This window comes from Elephantulus edwardii, unplaced genomic scaffold (genome assembly GCF_000299155.1).
Source record: "Elephantulus edwardii isolate Elephantulus edwardi_28Jun2011 unplaced genomic scaffold, EleEdw1.0 scaffold00509, whole genome shotgun sequence".
NCBI classification, from domain to species: domain Eukaryota; kingdom Metazoa; phylum Chordata; class Mammalia; order Macroscelidea; family Macroscelididae; genus Elephantulus; species Elephantulus edwardii.
This window is the reverse complement of record NW_006400259.1, coordinates 124,152-143,818: the sequence shown is the minus strand read 5'-3', so window position 1 is coordinate 143,818 and position 19,667 is coordinate 124,152. Positions and strand designations below refer to the sequence as shown.

The following is a 19,667-nucleotide window of genomic DNA, read 5'->3' as shown; positions in this document are numbered from 1 at the left end:
ATGAAGTTCAACCCTTTCATTATCTTGGACCACAGCAAGAACTACAAATGCCACTTCAGTGCCCCTTCGCGTGTGCGCAGGAAGATCATGTCCTCCCCTGTGTCCAAGGAGCTGCGGCAGAAGTACAACGTGCGCTCCATGCCCATCTACAAGGATGGTGTGAGGACATTACAAAGGCCAACAAATTGGCCAGGTAGTCCAGGTGTACAGATAGAAGTCTGTCATCTACATCGAAAGAGTGCACTGTGAGAAGGCTAATGGTACCCCAATGCATGTGGGCATTCACCCAAGCAAGGTGGTTATTACCAGGCTGAAATTGGATAAAGATTGGAAAAAATTCTTGAACATAAAGCTAAATCTCGGCAAGTTGGAAAAGAGAAAGGCAAATACAAGGAAGAACTGATTGAGAAGATGCAGGAATGAATGTAACCTGAGGAGCAACCGCAGTTTGACTAGATTTCCATCGGAGTATGTTTTCTTGTGATGTTGCAAAATGACCCTCTCAAATCTGCCTTTACAATTTTGATTCCTATTTTTAAGAATAAAAATTGGAAATGTTTTCCCAGTTGGAAAAAAAAGAAGGTTGTATACCAATGAAGGAATTTTTCTTTTGCTTTTCAAAAAGAAGAGAGAACTGGGGGAGGGGAGACGGGGAGAAAAGTGCAATAATGAATGAATGAAAATCCCAAATCTCTGTAAATGTTCATTAAACTTAATAAAAAAAAGAGAAAAAAAGAAGGTGAAGAGACAGGAAAGTTTTTATTGGAATATCTAACATGGAGTTTCCATGACAGTCGGTTTCCATGAAGTTATGCTGGGGGAGAAAGCCATCTTACAGTGAATTTCATAAGCACAGTAATGAGAAAAAGGAGAGGCATGGCCCTGCAGTGGGGTGTGTGAACCAGGAGTGTGTCAGCAATGACCCCTGGGTGTGGATGACCATGCCTATGGAGTAATTATGTCATTAACTAGAGGGATATGGAGGATCCCAGGGACCAGAAGACTCTCTGTCTTTAGGATAAAGTGTCTCCTATTATTGGAACCAGGAGTGGCATTCACTTCCTAAACCACATGCCTCTGGCAACTATGAACTTTGATAAACGATGATAGTTATAGAAAGGCTTCAGACCCTTTGTTCACAGGATCACTATGAGTCATGCTCAACTCCACGGCAGTAAACAACAACAACATCTCCTATTGGGGACAATCCTGTGGAGTGGCAAAGTGGACCAAGAGGTCCATAAGTAATAACAATAATATGCTTACTAGTGGGGAAGTTCTCCTTGCCAGAAGGAGCATGGTGGTGTGAGCGCAGGAATTGTGGCAAGCTTTTGGAGTCTACTGCTTTTCCGGGCATGTGTTTGTTACGTGCAGGTTTGCTCTGTCCCTGGGAGCGAGGCTAGCCAGCCTGGGCCTAGGGTTTGAACCAGGAGGGGGCCTTAAGCCCAAAGGCAGCTGGGAGAGGAAGCAGCCATGTTGTTCCTGGTTGGCTCCTCCCATGGTCTTGGGAAGTTATCCTTGCCAGAAGGAGCATGTTCGTGTGAGCCCAGGAATTGTGGCAAGTTTTTGGTGTCAACTGCTTTTCCGGGCATGTGTTTGTTACATGCAGGTTTGCTCTGTCCCCGGGAGCGAGGCTAGCCAGCCTGGGCCTAGGGTTTGAACCAAGAGGTGGCCTTAAGACCAAAGGGCCCTTGGGCCTGCGGCCCTCCGGCCAGGTTCAAATTCCTTTCCTGTCAAACATTCTTCTAGGTGGTATAGCACTCGTCTGTGCATTGCTGTACAGATATAACTTGTGGTTGCTGTGATGCTGAAGACTGTGACAGTGATGTGCCAGTCGTGGTAATGGGTACCCATGGTGGACAGTGTTTTCTGGAGCTTCCTGACTAAATCAAGCCTGGGAGCAGGAGCGGCATCCACTTCTGAAATGGCTTGCCTCCGGAAACTATGTACGAACAGTGCTCAGGCTGTTCGTTCATAGCATTGCTATGAGTCGTCTACGACTCGACGGCACCAAACAACAACAACAACAACATGCTTACTAGCTTCATTTGCACTATAAATCAGACAAGCAGAGGAAGGATAGAGAGGAGACTAAGGAAGAGTTCTAGGAATTGTGGAGCTTTGTGATCATAAATTGATTAGAAGTGAAAGTGAGTAAATTAATCATATGATTTCCCCCTTCCTCTGCCAACCTTTACCCTGATGAAAATAGTCAATGCGAAAGAACACAATATGAGTGGTACTCGACTTGATAGCACCTATCAGCAACAACAACAACAACAACTACAACCCTAGATAGAAAAAAAAAGATAAACATCTTTCTGATATTCTCTGCTTTTAGCCAGGATCCGTCTGACACCAGCAGTGATACTCCTTGGGCATGGCCTCTTCTGAATCCAATTTGAATTTCTGGCAGTTCCCTGTCAGGCTACTGTTCTAGCTATTTTTTAATAATCTTCAGCAATATTTTACTTGTGTGTGCTACTAATAATATTGTTTGATAATTTCCACTTTTGCTTCTGAATCACTCTTTTTGGAGGAAAGAGAACAAATACTGATCTCTTTCACTCAGTTGGTGAGGTAGCAGACTTCCAGATTTCTTGGCACACCTGATGAGTACATCCAAGGCTGCATGTCTTTGTTGGAATATATCAGTTGGTATTCTATCAATTCCTGGGAGTTTATTGTTTGCCATATCTTCAGTGCAACTATAACATCCTTTATTATCATTGGTTCTTAATTATATGTTTCTTCCTGAATTGTTTCAATATCAACAAATTATTTTTGATACAGTGACTCTGTATGTTCCTTCCATCTTCTTTGGATGTTTCCTGGGTCACTCAAGATTTTACCCTTGGTATCCATAGCAACAGTGGGGTCGAACATATTGGAGATGGTTAGGATGGCTCAGGATAGAGTGAGATTCAAATAGTTCACAGTTGTAGATGCCTCGATGGCACCTAATACAACCACAATATTGCAGAAGTCACATCTTAGCAAAACTCCCAGGAGCGTACTACAGCTCTTAGTACACTGTAGATATCTGGAGTGCAAATGCAAATGTACGCTGTTCTTTCCCTGATATGCTAGGTATGACTAAAGAGGTGAAAAGACCTCTACTCATTGATGACATGAACACTTACAGTGTTTGGATCCAGTATGCGGCTCTCATTTCAGTGTACAAACTCACAGTCCCATTCAAGTTAAAGAAAAGGGTAAAACATGAAATGGGCAGTGCACTTCATATAAAGATACCCCAGACTGTTGTAAAACCTTGTTGTTATGTGCTGTTGAGTCCACTTCTTGTGACACTATGAACAGAGGATCTGAATCTTGTCTTTTGCTATACTCATCTCTGATAGTCTTGCCCATTGCATTGTTACAGTTATTGTGTCAGTCCATCTTGTTGGAGTCTTCCTCTCTCCTTCTGATTCTCCACCTTTCCAAGCATTATGTCCCTTGTCTAACAATTGACCCGTCGTAACAACATGCCTGAAGTAGGTGAGACAAAGCTGCCATCATCCTTGCCTCTAAGGAGGACCCTGGTTATACTTTTTCCAATACATACTTGTTTATTCTCTTGGAAGTCCACAGGATATTCAGAAGTCTTCTTCAATGCCACAACTCCACGGCACCATTACTAATTGTTCAACTTTTGGATGTATAGCAAGTAACTGAAAAACAAACAAACAAACAAACAAAACAACCCTTGGTTTGAATTAGGACAAAGACAGGCTTTACTGACAAAATACCTTGTACATGTCAGCCTTTAGCAAAGAGATGGGCATTTGGGTCCATATTTTCAAGCAATTCGAGAAGAAATACCATGTTTCAGGTAGAAAACTAGAATCTCTGTTAAAATTAAAGCAAAAAAGTTTACTGAAAGAATAGTAAAAAGAAAAAAATGCAAATATGGATTCTGAACTAAGTGATCTAAGGAGGCCTGTCCAGGGAGCTTTTCTAAGAAAATAAAAGGAATGTCAATAAAAATTCAGTGATTAGCTAATATTTAGGTTGATGGTTTTGAGTACCCCCTGTACAATAGATTGAAACCTTGTAATGACAGGACAACCCAAGTCTGCTCTCCAGTCACAAGAGCCTTCTGGCAAGACCTGAGGTTTATCTTTGGAAAGCATCTGCTCCGAGCATTGTTCTGAATCTGGTTTTCTGAAAAGGATGTGTTCTTGAGCAAACAAAATTACATTCTTCTCTAAAATTGTTTACCAAGTACTTTTTTAGGGTACAATGGAGAGTGTTTGATGCAGAAGGTCTTTGAGGGGCTTTGGGGCACAGACCACAGCCACTGTCTCATTCTGGAAGCCCTAAATAGATTTTGAGGTGCTCTCTTCAGGCACAAATCAGTTTGTTTCCTTACAACAAACATCTTGCTTCAGGACCTTTATTTTTTGTTTTAGTTTATTTCTTTATTTATGTATTTATGTATGTATTCGTGTATGTATTTATTTATTTATTTTTTAGAGCAAGAGGAACAGAAATACCTAAAACAAATTTCTTTAGACACAAAGGAGCAATAATTTGAGTTGTTTTGTGGATTAAATTTCAGACAGAAAACCAGAAACAACTGGAAAGGAACTTAGATAATTCAAGTCAACATCCTTATTTTTGTAGATATAGAAACTGAGTCATATATGTATAAAAATACCTTATTGTCTGGTCCTAATAATAAGAGAAACTATACAGAAGAGGGGGAAATTGAGTTTCCTTTTTAAAGTTATTATGTGTAGCAGAGCTGAATCCACAGGAAGAGAAATGGAGAAATATGTTGTTGTTTATGTCCTTAACTGTCACTTCTGGGATATATCGTCTAATGAGAAGCAGTAAGAAAATACAAATTTAAGAAATACAGAATCCTAGATTGAGATCTTCATTTATTAGAAAGATTTAACAAAGGCTCAGTAGCAACCCTAGGGAGTTTGCATTCACTTAAACCCAGAAAACAAACTCATGACCTTGGGTTGATTTCAGTTTTACCCATTATAGTAAAATTTCCAAGGCTGAAACTCAACTAGCTAATGGTGTTTCTTGCAGAGCAGCTGGTGAGTTCGAACAGCCAGCCTTTTAGTTAGCAGCTGGTCTATTTAGCTCCCGTGCCATCAAAGCTTCCGATTGTCTTAGAGATTGTAAACTAACCAGTAAAGCGACTTTGGAGGGTGAAGTGCAGCCCCCTGAGCTAAGGTGTAAGGAGTCTTCAAACTATTTATTAAACCTGCTAAAGATTATCCAAAAACAACTGGAACAGTATATATTGACAGAGAACTACCAGAAATACAGCTGGGTTTAGAAGAGGTCGTCACACTAGAGACATCGCCAGTGTCAGATGGATCTTGGCAGAAAGTAAAGAGTACCAGAGGGATGATTCTCTGTGTTTCATTAACTAGGCAAAGGCATTTGAATGTGTGGATTACAACAAATTGTGGTTAACCTTGAGGAGAATGGGAATCCCAGAATACTTGCGTGCACTTATGCGAAACCTATACTGGGACCAGGAAAAAGTCCTCAGAACAAAGCAATGAAATACTGCATGGTTCAAAATCAGGAAAGGAGTGTCAGGGATGTGTTCTATCTCCACACCGTTTCAAGGTTAAGGACTGTAGTCTTCAATATGGATTGATGCTCAACATCAAGAAAAAGATTCTCACCACTGGACCAACTGGCAGCACCATACAAGACAGAGAAAAGATTGAGTTTGTTAAGAATTTCAGCTTGGCACAGCACTCAGAAAATGAAAAGACGAATCACACTGGGAAAATCTGCTGTCAGGGACCTCTCCAGAAGCAACAGTGTCAATCTAGAGAGCAAAGTGCGCCTGATCCAAGCCACGGTCTTTGCAATTACTTGCTATGCATCAGAGAGCTGGACCATGACTAAAGATGATAGAAGAAGACTCAATGTCTTTGAGTTGTGGTGCTGGAGAAGAGTTTGAACATACCATGGACTGCCAAGAAAACAAATATGTCTGTTTTGGAGATGGTGAAAGCAAACTCCTCCTTGTAGGGTAGGATTTTCAAGCTCTGTCTTACATACTTTGGGCAAAGGCCAGGAGGGGTCAGTCCTTGGAGAAAGATGTCATGCTTGAAAGGGTGGAGGGACAATGCAGGAGAGGAAGATCCCAGATAAGATGGACTGATACGGTAACTGGGGCTATAGGGGTAGGTGTGTTGGAGTCAGTGAGACTGGCTCAGGACAGGGCAGGCTTCAGAGCTGTTGTATGTAGGGTCACTATGAGTTCCAGGTAACAACAACAGCAGCAGCAGCAGCAGCAGCAGCAACAACAACAACAACAACAACAACAATATATATGTTGTTATGTGACAGCTGTTTGGCTAGAACTAATTCCTGGCTGACCCTCCAGTGGGTTTACTGGGGCTGTAAATCGCATGGGAGGAAACTGTTGATTTATCTCCTCCAGAGCACCTAGAGGATTTGAACCATGTGTTTTTGATTGACAGCATAAGTATTCACCCATGAGACCAGCAGAGCTCCCTATATATATGAATTGAGTTTGTTGTTGTTCTGTATATATATATGTGTGTGCATACACACGCATGTACTCACACACACACGCACACACACACATCTTTGTTGTTGTTGCTGTGTACTCTCAAGTTGGAGCCGAACCATAGCTGACCCTCTGCTGGGTTTTCAGAGGCAGTTAATCGCACTGGAGAAGATTGCCCATTCTTCTCCTGCTGAGCAGCTAGCTGGTGGATTCGAACCACATGCCTTTGGGATTGTAGCACAGCTTCTTGCCATTAGGCCACCAGAGCTCCCTATTCCCATATTTATTTGTATGTGTTTTTGACATTTCACTTATTGCTGTTGTGTTGGAGCTGACTTATAGTGGACCATTCCAGCAGCTTTTCAGAGGCTGTAAATCATATGGGAGAAGTTTGCCATTTTTTCCTTAGGAGCCACTAGTGGATTTGAACCATCCAACTTTAGATTAACAGTGCAACAGCTTATGGACTGCACCATCTGAACTTCCATGTTTGTATGTGTGTTTGTGTATATTTGTGTATACATGAATATGTGTACATAAAATAGCTCAAAACTTCTGCCAGTCCTGTCCTCTTTTTCCAAATCGTTCCACCATCATTAACATGAACTTCATGCCCCCTGAGCAAACACTATCTATTCCCTTCTTCCACTCCGTTAATCACTAATCTTTGATGGCTCTTTGCTTATTTTGTTTGATGAAATTGTATATAATTTGTCCCTTTGTACCACACCTATTTTATTCACATGGTATTTTCCAGTTTCAGCTAAGTTGTAGCATGTAAGAGGCTGGTACTTATCTTTATGACTAATATTGTATGTATACACTTCATTTTCTTTACTCATGTGTGTGTTGACTATTGTGGAAAGTATGCAGTGAGTGACCATTGATATATGAGCCATATCCATTTTGTTGTCATCACGTAGTCATTCACAAGTCCAGTCCCATATGCACCAGGTCCTGGTTTTTTTTTTCCTGAGAATAGAAATGGAATCTTCTCACATAGAATTGTCACTACCAAGTGGAAGACAATCAAAGTGTAAATTTTCTCTGAGATCTTTATTTAAATCATTGGGGGAAAGGATGAAATTTTTATAAAAATTCGTTTTGCCTAATTTAAAAAGTTTATATGTATATATTTGCATATTATATTACTTTGTCAGATCATCTTATTGAGGGTCTTCCTCATTTTTGTTGACCGTCTACTTCTGCCAGCTTGAGGTCCTTTTCCAAGGACTCCTAGTAACATGCCCAAAGTACACAAGATGCCATTTCAACATCCCTGCCTCTAAGGACACTCTGGTGGCTTAGTGGGTAAGTAATTTCACTGCTAACTCAAAGGCAGTCAATCAGTGACTCTGAGGGAGAAAGATGAGGAGTCTTGAGCTGTGTGATTTACAGCATCTTGAAACCAGTTCTGGCCTTGGGAGGTTTTTTCCTCTAAGGAGCACTCTTGGGTGCACTTCATCAAAGAGAGACTTGTTTGTTCTTTTGGCAGTCTATGAGACATTCAGTGCTTTTCTCCAGCACCACAGTTCAAAGGTATCTGCACATTTTAATTATGTAAATGGCAGCCTTCAATACAGATTGACGCTCAAGATCAAGAAGACAAAGATTCTCACCGCTGGACCAATTGGAAGCATCAGGATGGGTGGTGAAGAGATTGAGATTGTTAACAGCTTTAGTTTGCTTGGCTCCACAGTCAACACTCTTAGCACTGGCAGCCAGGAAATTAGAAGTATTGGGATGGGAAAGTCTGCTGTTAGAGACCTCTCCAAAGTACCGAAGAACAGTGGTGTCACCATGGAGACTAAGGTGTGCCTGATACAGGCCATGGTCTTTGCAGTCACTTGCTATGAGTCAGAGCTGGACAATGACTAGGAAGGATAGAAGGAGAATTGATGCTTTTGAGCTGTGGTGTTGGGGAAGAGTATCAAATATACCATGGACTGCTAAGAAAGTGAACAGGTTCATCCTGGAGAGGGTTAAACCAGACTGCTCATTGGAGGCAAGGATTCTGAAGCTTCATCTGATATACTCTGGACATGTTGCAAGGAAGGACTAGTCCTTGGGAGAAGGACGTCATGCTTGGGAGAGTGGAGAGGCAGTGTAGGAGAGGAAGACCCTCTGTGAGGTGGATTGATTCAATGACTGGGATAATCAGGATGGGAGTGTCAGAGACAGTGAGATTGACACAGGACAGAGCAGAGTTTAGGGCTGTTGTACATAGGGTTGCTATGAGTCGCAGGCGACTCGACAGCACATAATAACATAAGTAACTTTTTCATTGGAGCCACTTTGAATTGGGATTCCTTTCATCTGGATAGTAGTTCTATGTATACATAGTGGGATAGAGTGTTTGAATTCACTGAAATTGCCATTAGCTGAAGTTGCTATATTTTCATTCTTAATTCATTCAGGATGAAATTATGAAATGTTGTTATATCTTACCTGGTGTCCTAATTGGGTCTGATTTCTTAGACTTGAATTGTATGTTTCCAAACTATATGTACAGTGAGTTAGAATTCCCTTACTTGGAAATGATAGAAACATGAAATCTAAGATAAATAAGGTTATTAATTGCTTTATGTATACTTGTGCTTTATTAACTATGCAAAGGCATTTGACTGGGTGAATCATAACAAATTATGGGTAACAGTGAAAAATGCGACTCGCAGGACACTTAATTGTGCTCATGAGAAAGCTATACATAGACCAAGAAGGATTTGTTTGAACAGAACAAGGGAATACTGCATGATTTAAAATCAGGAAAGATGTGCTGCGGGGTTGTAGCCATTCAACATACCAGTTAATCTGTATACTAAGCAAATCTTTGAGAAGCTGGACTGTATGAAGAAAAATGTGGCATTGAGACTGGAGGAAGACTCATCAACAACCTGCGTTGTTGCAGATGACACAACTTTGCTTACTGAAAATGAGGAAGACTTGAAGTGCTTGGTGCAGAAGTTCAAAGACTACAGACTTCAATGTTGGTTATATTTTACCATCAAGCAAACAAAAATCCTCACCAGTAAGCCAAGAGGCTTACTGATAAATGATAGATGGAGAAAGGATTAGAGTTGTCAAGAATTTAATTTTATTTGTAATCACAGTCTAAGGAGCTATAGAAAATGGTAGCTGGGGGCACAGGGCAGTTATCATCTCTGAAAGAGTCAGAAAGAGTGAGAATAGCACAGCCTCTCATCATTCCACAGCAGAAAGCAGAATAAGAGCTTGTAGCCCAGCCTCATGGTGTCTCTAGAGCAACGGCAGAAGCAAGAGGTTTGTTTATTCATTGTTGACTCACAGACTCACAGTGCGGTACCTAGAATGGAGTTTATTAGGGAAGTAAGTTGGATTGGGGGAGGCAACGAATATCACCCAAATTCAGGTTTAGCTCAGCAGTCCCCAGATACAATTCTTTAACTAGTCCAGGTTCCATTTTCAGTTCAGCAACACAAATAAAGGAAGTCTCTACAGCAAAGTTTGCGTGAGAGTAGTTAAAAGCTTCTTCTTCAACCATGAGCAAGAACAGCAAAAACTTTTAACTCAGCCGAGGAGGGCTTACATCTTGTCAAATTTCTCTGCAGCAGTGCCGCACTCTTCTCCACCACCATCACCATGGTCTTGCACCAGGATCTGGTCAGTAGGATCTTACTCCAGTGTCCCTCAAGTCTTGCTGCCAAAAGTTCTGCCACTTAGTGTGGGAAGCACTCTCTCTTACATCTGAGTCTCACAGCTGTTGATAATTTGCAAGACCATGTTTCTGTAGTTAAGGTCATTGGAGAACAGAGAGGCCTTAACGTTATGTCTAAAAAAAGCCAAGTTTTAGGCTAAGACTGGAACATCTTTCGTAGCAATAGTCAAAAGATTGAAAACATTATTGCTTTGGGAGAGTCGGCCATCAAAGCCCCCTCCAAAGCACAAAAGAATAAATGTGTCAGTTTAAAGATAGAAGTGTACCTGATTCTATGCATTTGAATTGTGATTTTGGCAAAGAGTATTCACTATCCAGTGGACTGCCAAAAAGAACAAACCAGTCTATCTTGAAGTAAGTGCAACCAGGATGCTCCTTAGAGGCAAGGGTGGTGAAACTTCATCTCACATACTGTGGGCATGTTGTAAGGAAGGGCAGGTCCTTGGGAAAAGATATCATGCTGGTAAAGGTAGAAGGTGAGCAGAAAGATCAAGACCCTTAACAAGATGTCTTGGCACAGTGACTGCACAGTGGGTTCAGGCATGTCGGAGATTGTGAGGGGCATGGCACAAGATAGGGCAGGGTTCCAGTCTGTTGTTCAGTGGCATCTAAGAGCAACAACAACAGGTTTCTGTAAATGATTTGAAAAGATTTTAAAAGAAAAAGTCACAAGAAGGAGACAGAGGCTGTGGTAGGAACTCAGGAGCAGTTGGAACCAGCCACCCAAATCCAGCTATGATTTTCTCACTACTTTTGTTCATGTGCTGGGTGGCTGTTGTGCTGTGGACCATCTAAGCACTTGGCAAAGGCATCAGTTTGTTTGTAGACATGCTTTATTTGCTCACACAGTATTTTATTTCATTACTAAGATTTGAAAAGGAGGTTTCAAGTGAAGACATAAATTCCTAGTGCTTATTTGAAACACTGAGGTGGTATTAAGGAATTGCTGTTCCTTTTGGAAAGGGCATGCAGCGCCTGTGAGACCACAGCGACTCCGCTGATTCCTTCCTCCAGTATGTCGTACTTTTGTAAGTCAGCCTCCTTTCCCCAGCTTTAACCAGGAGGGACCCAGCAGTCTTAGAGGAGACTTTTTGCTCTAGCTAGAGTCAGTTTGAAAGAGTCACTTACACTCAGGAGATGTGAGCTATGTACTAAAATGACGTGTCCTGCCTTGCTGACCACAATAAGAAGAGAGGGAGGAAGCAGTTCCTAGAAAAAGGATACTAGGCTGACAGCACTTTAAATTATGTATTCATAATAAAAATTCAATTAATACATAGCTATAGAGTTAGTTGATTTTGACTCCTAGCAACTCACCATTGGGTTTCCAGGGAGGAGACTTACGGGAGGAGTCTACCCATCCTGCCTGGTGGATTCAGACATAACACACTGCTCTGCAAAGGCACCTTATTATTTAACCAGTTTTGGTGGGGTTATGTTTTTGTTTAGTTTCTTTTTTAAAAAACTTATTTTTACCATCAGATGTACATTTGCCAAAAGAACATATCGTTCATTATTATAGACTATTGCTTTAAATAGTCCTCTGCTCTTTTATCTTGGAGGAGAGTAGAGGACTACTGAAAACCAATGTTGTTGTTATGTGCCATCAAGTTGCTTGCAACTTGTAGCTACCCTATGTACAACAGCCCTAAAACCTACTCTGTCTTGTGCCAATCCCACTGTCTCTGACACACCCACCCTGATTACCCTAGTCACTGAATCAATCCACCTCATAGAGGCGTCCCTCCACCCTCCCAAGCATAATGTCCCTCTCCAAGAACTGGTCCCTTCTAGCAACATGTCCAAAGTATGTCAGATGAAGCCTCCGAATCCTTGTCTCCAAGGAGCAGCTCCATTTAACCCACTCCAGGATGAATTTGTTTGTTTTCTTAGCAGTCCATGGTACATTCAATACCCTTATCCAGCACCACAGCTCAAAGGCATCAATTCTCATTCTGTCCTCTCTAGTCATTGTCAAACTTTCTGATGCATGACAAGTGATAGCAAAGACCATGGCCTGTACCAGATGCACCTTAGTCTCCAGAGAGACACCATTGCTCTTCAGTACTTTGGGGAAGTCCCTAACAGCAGACTTCCCCATCGCAATATGCATTTTAATTTCCTGGCTGCTGGTGCCAAGAGTGTTGACTGTGGAGCCAAGCAAATTAAGGCTGTAAACAATCTCAATCTCTTCACCATCCATCCTGATGCTGCCAGTTGGCCCAGTGGTGAGAATCTTTGTCTTCTTGATATTGAATCTCAATCCATATTGAAGGCTGCAATCCTTGACCCTCTGCATCAAGCTCTTCAGGTCCTCCTCAGTTTCAGCAAACAGGGTTGTGTGATCTGCATAACGCAGATTGTTAATACATCTTCCACCAATCCTGACGCCACATTTCTCCTCCTAGAGCCCAGCCTCCTGGGTAATCTGTTTTGCATGTAGGTTGAAAAGGTATGAAGACAGGATACATCCCTGGCATATGCCCTCCCCAATTTTGAAGTGTTTCCTTGCTCTGTTCTGACGACTGCCTCCTGGTCCAAGTATAGGTTTCCCATTAGCATGATCAAGTGTTCTGGGATTCCCATTCTTCTCTGAGTTAGCCACAGTTTGTTGTGATCCACACAGTCAAACACCTTTGCATAATCAATAAAACACAGATAGACATTCTTCTGGTATCTCCTGCTTTCAGCTAAGATCCATTTAACATTAGCTACAATATCCCTAGTACCATGACCCCTTCTAAACCCAGCCTGGACTTCTGGCAGTTCTCTGCTGATGTGCTGTTCCAGTAATTTTTGGATAATCTTCAGTAGAATCTTGCTTGCATGTGAAATCAATGATATTGTTCTATAGTTTCCATACTCTGTTGGATCACCCTTTGGAATGGGAATAAATATAAATCTCTTCCAGTCAGTTCGCCAAGTGGTTGTTCTCCAGATTTCTTGGCACAACTGTTCTTAAAATAGGCTAGGAAAGGAGGTGACGCAATGTGAGGGCAGCCGAGTCTGACTTTTATCTGCTTCTTGAAGGAGAATTATCCGCATGAGTAATATCCATAACAGCAAATAGTTAGCTGTTTGGTCAGACACACTACCCCATGTGCTCCTGCACCTCTTTCTACCAATCATTTGAGTCTGTTATTCATTGATAGCTCACAGACTTTACTCATAGTTGTGGTTTCACTCAGGAGTGAGGTTTATTAGGGAAATAGGTTTGGGGGTGAGGGAGGCAACAAATATCACCTAATGCAGGGCCAGATTTAGCCCAGAAGTCCCAACCCAGATTAACAGCAAAACACAGTTCCTCATTTGGTGAAAGTCCTGGTTTGATTCAGTGGCATAAATTCAAGAAACCTCTGGTTTCTTAGTTGTTTAGCAAAGTTTGCTTCAAAGCAGTTACAAGTCAGCTTTTCTTTCACTCATCCAGTAAGCAAAACCTTTAACTGTGCCCTTTATCTCAGGTCTCTTCTGGTTACATCTTGGTGAACCACAGTCTCTTCACAGCAGTGCCAGGGTTTCTTCTCTCTTCACAATCACTAGGCTCTGTACAATGTGGAAAGCACTGTCTCTTTCTCTTATATGAGTCCTACAGCTATTGATACTTTGCAAGGCCTGTAGTTAAGGTAGCTGGAGACTATTGGAGACTAGCTGATAGTAGATGTAACAGCTGGCAAACGCAACTTTTAAACTAACACCACAACAGATAAAACCAAAGAGGAGGAAATTAAAGATTTCTACCATCTTTTCCAGTCTGAAATTGAACATGCAGTCATGAGGCACAAATAATACATGAACTGGAATGGAAAAGTTGGAAACGAAGAAGGATTTGTAGTTGGAAATCACAGACTCAGTGACAGAAACTAGGCTGGACATCGAATGATTGAATTTTGTACAATTAATAACTTATTCATTGCTAATACTTTGTTTTAAAAAAACAGCAACACACAAATGATGGACCAAACCTGATGGACTACACAAGAATCAAATTGACTACATCTGTGGAAAGAATCACTGGAGGAGTTCAGTATCAGCATTCAAAACCAGGCCTGGTGCTGAATGTAAAGCAAACCATTAGTTGCTCATACAAGTTCAAATTGAAGCTGAAAAAATAAAACCAAGTAAACAAGAACCAAAAATGCAACCTTGAGTCTGTCCCACCTGAATTAAAAAACCCTCTCAAGAATAGGTTAAAGTACTGACGCTAAGATCAAAGACCAGATGAGTTCTGGGATGGCATCAAGATTATCATTCAGGAAGAAAGCATAAGGTTACTAAAAGTAAGAGAGAAAGAAAAGACCAAAATGGATGTTAGAAGAGACTCTGAATATTGCTCTAATATGTTGTTGTTATGTGCCGTCGAGTCGCTTTCGACTCATAGCGACCCTATGTACAACAGCCCTAAACTCCGCTCTGTCCTGTGCCAATCGCACTGTCTCTGACACTCCCATCCCAATTATCCCTGTCACTGAATCAATCCACCTCATAGAGGGCCTTCCTCTCCTGCGCTGTCCCTCCACCCTCCCAAGCATGATGTCCCTCTCCAAGGACCGGTCTCTCCTCACAACATGTCCAAAGTATGTTAGACAGAGCCTCAGAATCCTTGCCTCCAAGGAGCCACCCGGTTTAACCCTTTCCAGGACAAATCTGTTTTCCTAGCCGTCCATGGTATTCTCAATACTCTTCTCCAGCACCACAGCTCAAAGGCATCAATTCTCTTTCTATCCTCCTTGGTCATTGTCCAACTCTCTGATGCATAACAAGTGATTGCGAAGACCATGACCTGTATCAGACGCACCTTAGTCTCCAGAGAGACACCATTGCTCTTCAGTACTTTGGAGAGGTCCCTAACAGCAGACTTTCCCATTGCAATGCGCCTTTTAATTTCCTGGCTGCTGGTGCCAAGACTGTTGACTATGGAGCCAAGCAAATTAAGGCTGTGTACAATCTCAATCTCTTCACCATCCATCCTGATGCTGCCAATTGGTCCAGTGGTGAGAATCTTTGTCTTCTTGACATTGAGCCTCAATCCATATTGTGGGCTGCAGTCCTTGACCCTCTGCAACAGGCGCTTCAGGTCCTCTTCAGTTTCAGCAGGCAGGGTTGTGTCATCCGCATAACGCAGGTTGTTGATAAATCGTCCACCAATCCTGACCCCACATTTCTCCTCATAGAGCCCAGGCTCCCGGATAATCTGTTCTGCATATAGGTTGAAAAGGTATGGAGATAGGATGCATCCCTGGCGTACGCCCTTCCCAATTTTGAATGTCGTGCGGTTTTTGCGTCTTCGATTACCTGGGGAGATGGGAGGGGTCTGAGGCTGGCCTCTAAGCTGCCCAGCCTTCAGCTAGTCGGATGCCTAACCCCTCCTCTGAGCGGCCTGCTGGAACGAATGTTGCGCGCCTATCTACACACCACTTCTACAGGATGCATCACCTTTACTCGGGAAACATTACGACTAAACTTCAGAGACACTGATCCCCACATAAGGAACTACCATCAGCTGATGTGTTTGGAATCACAGAAGCCATGGAAGCCTCATATATAAGTTATTAGATGGAGGGCTGGTCAAAGGGAGATAGATGTGAAGGGAGGACGTAGAAGTGGATGGGTATCCTGGTGGATGGTGGAGCAGGGAAATAAGTGGGTAAAGACGCGTGTGAGAAAGGCAGGGACAACACTGACACTAAAGTTAACGCCACAATAAGGGATATACCTTTAACTTGCTGGTCTGTCTGATACTTCTCTAAATCTGAACATTCACATTAAGACAGACTAGGAAGAAGGATTGGCCATCCACTTCTGAAATAGCAGGCCTCTGAAAACCCTATGTATAGCTCTAATATGTAGAGGAGCCAAAACAAAGGGGGGAAATGTGAAGTAAAAAAGTAGAATAGAAAATTTCAAAGGCCATTGTGAGAAAAAAGAACAAAGTATTATAATGAAAGGTGCAAACCTTGACTTAGAAAATAAAAAGGGAAGAACTCACTCGGCATTTCTCAAGCTAGAAGAACTGAAAACAAATTTAAACTTTGAGTTGCAATACTGAAAGATGCTATCAGCAATATTGTGACCAATCGAGGAAGCATCAAAAGAGGATTGAAGGAAGTGACAGTTATTGCATCAAAAAGAATTGGCTGAGCATAATGTCCTCCATGGTCACCCATTTTGAATAATATTTCATGAGCTCCTTATTTTTCAATGCAGCATAGTATTCCATTGTATTAGTGCACACAGCTTCTCTATCCATTTATTTGTTGATGGGCACTTAGGTTGTTTCCAACTCTTTGCTATTGTGAACAAAGCTGCAATAAACATATTTGCTTGGGTGGTGGTTATGGTTACTTTGGGGAATCCAAGTCTCTGTAAACTTTCATTAAAATTTTTAAGAAAAAAAAAATTGGCTGACACCTATTTCAGATTGTAGCGTATGATCAAGAAGCAGTGGTGATGAAGGAAGAAGTTCAAGTTGCACTGAAAGCATTGGCAAAAATAGTAAAGCCCAGTAACTGACAAAATTGAAGTATTTCAACAAACACACGAAGTCCTGGACATGTTCAACACTCTATGCCAAGAAATTTGGAAGATAGCCACCTGGACAACTGAGTGGAAGAGATCCATATTTTTCTTTTTTTCTCATTCCCAAGAAAGGTGATCAAACTGAATGTAGAAATTATCAAACAGTATCATTAGTACCATGCAAGTCAAAGTTTGCTGAAGATTATCCAAAAATGACATTGAGAGAGAACTTCTAGAAATTCAAACTGGATTTAGAAGAGGCTTTGTTACCAGGGATATCTTTACTGATATTAGATGGAACTTGACTGAAAGCAGAGAATACTATAAAGATGTTTACTTGTGTTTTATTGACTATGTAAAGACATGTGACTGTCTGCATCATAAGAAATTAGGGCTAACATTGTGAAGAGACGGAATTCCAGAATGCTTAACTGTGCACATTTGAAACCTAGGCCAAAAGCTGTTGTCCAGATAGAATGGGGAACACTGCCTGTTTTAAATCAGAGAAGGTGTGCATCAGAGTTGCTTCCTTTCTCCATGCCTGTTCATTCTATATGCTGAATAAATAAGAAGCTAGATTATTCGAGGAAGAATGTGGCATCGACATCGGAGGAAGACTCATTAACAACATTATTAACTCATTAATAACATTATTGCAAATAACACAATATCTTATATTGGTGAAAGTGAACAGGACTTGAAACACTTGCTATTGAAGATCAAAAACTACAGCCTTCAATATTGGTACATTTCACTATCAAGAAAACAAAAATCCTCACTCAATTTTCTCACTACATTTTTCAGATTTGGTCAAGAGAAGATGGAACAGTTTGTACTGCTTTTCTTAATGTTGTTCCAGGGGAATAAGGCACCCTAAATTTGAAAGTGTTTTGTAGAGGGTTTTTTTTAGAAATGAGAGATGAAATCATCTGACGCTGATGATGTTCTCCTGCAGTGATCTAATTCATGCAGTGGCTTTCATGGATAAGGTTTAGACACTTTTGTACATGGACTGTCTTAGTGAAAAACCTTGGTTGGGATATGTATAAAATGTCAAATTCAAAGCTTACAGAATAGTTTCTGGGGTTCCTGCTACTGCGTGCTAAGTGGTTAGATGTTGACATTTTCCATCAGCCGTGACACTGATGATATTTTTGCCATTCACTGGTTGATATAGCCACTGGTGTGGTTTATGAGACTCAGAGCACCAAGCGACTTAGTGGGCAGAAGACAGTGTGATGCTGTGGACACATTTCCCACTGAAAGATTTTTACAGGGTTGGTTTTGAGACCTCTCTGCTTCTGAATGGTGAGATGGTGATAGAGCTGGGACTTGCAGGAGTCCTTGAGGACACATTTCGGCCACACAGATCCTTGCTCTGTATGCTGAACAAATTATCCAAGAAGCTGGACGTTATGAAGAGGAATGTGGCATCTTCATCAGAGGTAGACTCATCAATAACCTGTTCTATGCAGATAACACAACTTTGCTTGCTAAAAGTGAGGAGGACTTGAAGCACTGTTGTAGAAGATTAAGGAATTCAGCCTTCAATATGTGCATCTCAGTGTCAAGAAAATGAAGATTCTTACCACTGAACTGATAGGATGGTTGGAGAAAAGATTGAAACTGTCAACAACTTCTTACTTGGATCCACAGTTAATATCATTGGTACCGGCATCAGGAAATCAGGAGACATATTGCACTGGGAAGGTGTGCAGTTAATTTGGGATGTCCCAAATTATTGAGGAGTAATGATGTTAGTTTGAGTTCTGAGGTGCGTCTGATACCGGCCATAGTCTTTACAATCACTTGCTATGCATCTGAGAGCTGGGCAATGAATAAGGATGACAGAAGTTTTGATATCTTTGAGTTATGTTGTTGGAGAAGAGAACTGAACATCTTATGGATGGCCAAAAGAATAAACAGATGTATCTTGGAAAGGGTGCAGCCAGAATGCTGTTTGGAGGCAAAGCTGATGAGGCTTCACCTCATATACTTTGGGCATGTTGCTAGGAGGGACTATTCCTTGCACAGGGGCGTGCTGCTCAGAAAGGTAGAGAGTCGGTGAAAGAGAAGTAGATCTTTGACTAGGTGGATTGACATGATGACTGTTGCAGTGGGCTCTAGTGTGCCAGGAAGTGTGAGGATGGCAAATAGTACAGGGTTCAGATCTGTTGTTCAAAGGGTCTCTGTGAAACCATTACTGTCAAGTCAGAACCTGATTCCTTGCTGGCTAACCCTCCACTGGCCTTGCAGGAGGACATTGCCTATCTCTCTCTGGATGGATTCCTGCCACCAGAGAAATGTGGCCTTTGGTGTAGCAGTACAACTCCCTGCAGGCTCCACCAGGGTTCCTTGATTATCCAGTTTGTGTAAGCTAGGCTGGTGAGTGGGATTAAAAACTGCATTTTCCCACAGGGCAAAGCCACCTGGCAGTTACAGATCAGGAAGAACTCCAGTGGTGTTTGAGTTTACATTATAAAAGGGAATAGAATCCAGGTTGTGAGACAGACATAAACCCAGTGCTTCCAATTTTAAGCTCACACATCATGTAAAGAATAGAAACTGGCCCATCCTCAAGAAACTAATGTATTAGCCTTTACGAGTGTCCATGAAAAGAAGTATTGCAACCAGACATTATGATAGACCATGATTCATCTATTTGGTTGTATAGATGACTTAAGTTTGAACTGCACAAAGTTGCTACAAATATATTAACAATACGTCAAGCCTGATTTTGTTGTTTGTTATGTGCCGTCAAGTTGCTTGCGACTCATAGTGACCCTATGTACAATAGCTCTTAACTCTGCTCTGTCCTGTGCCATTCTCATTGCCTCTGACACACACATTCCAATTGCCCCAGTCACCGAATCAATCCATCTCCCAGAGGGCCTTCCCTTCCTGCGCCTGCCCTCCACCCTCCCAAGCATGATGTCC

The 19,667-nt window shown here is 41.7% G+C and overlaps 1 pseudogene; it reads left to right on the top strand.

Moving 5' to 3' along the window:
• LOC102869059 lies at nt 1-423 on the top strand (annotated as a pseudogene).
• The last annotated feature ends 19,244 nt before the right edge of the window (nt 424-19,667 follow it).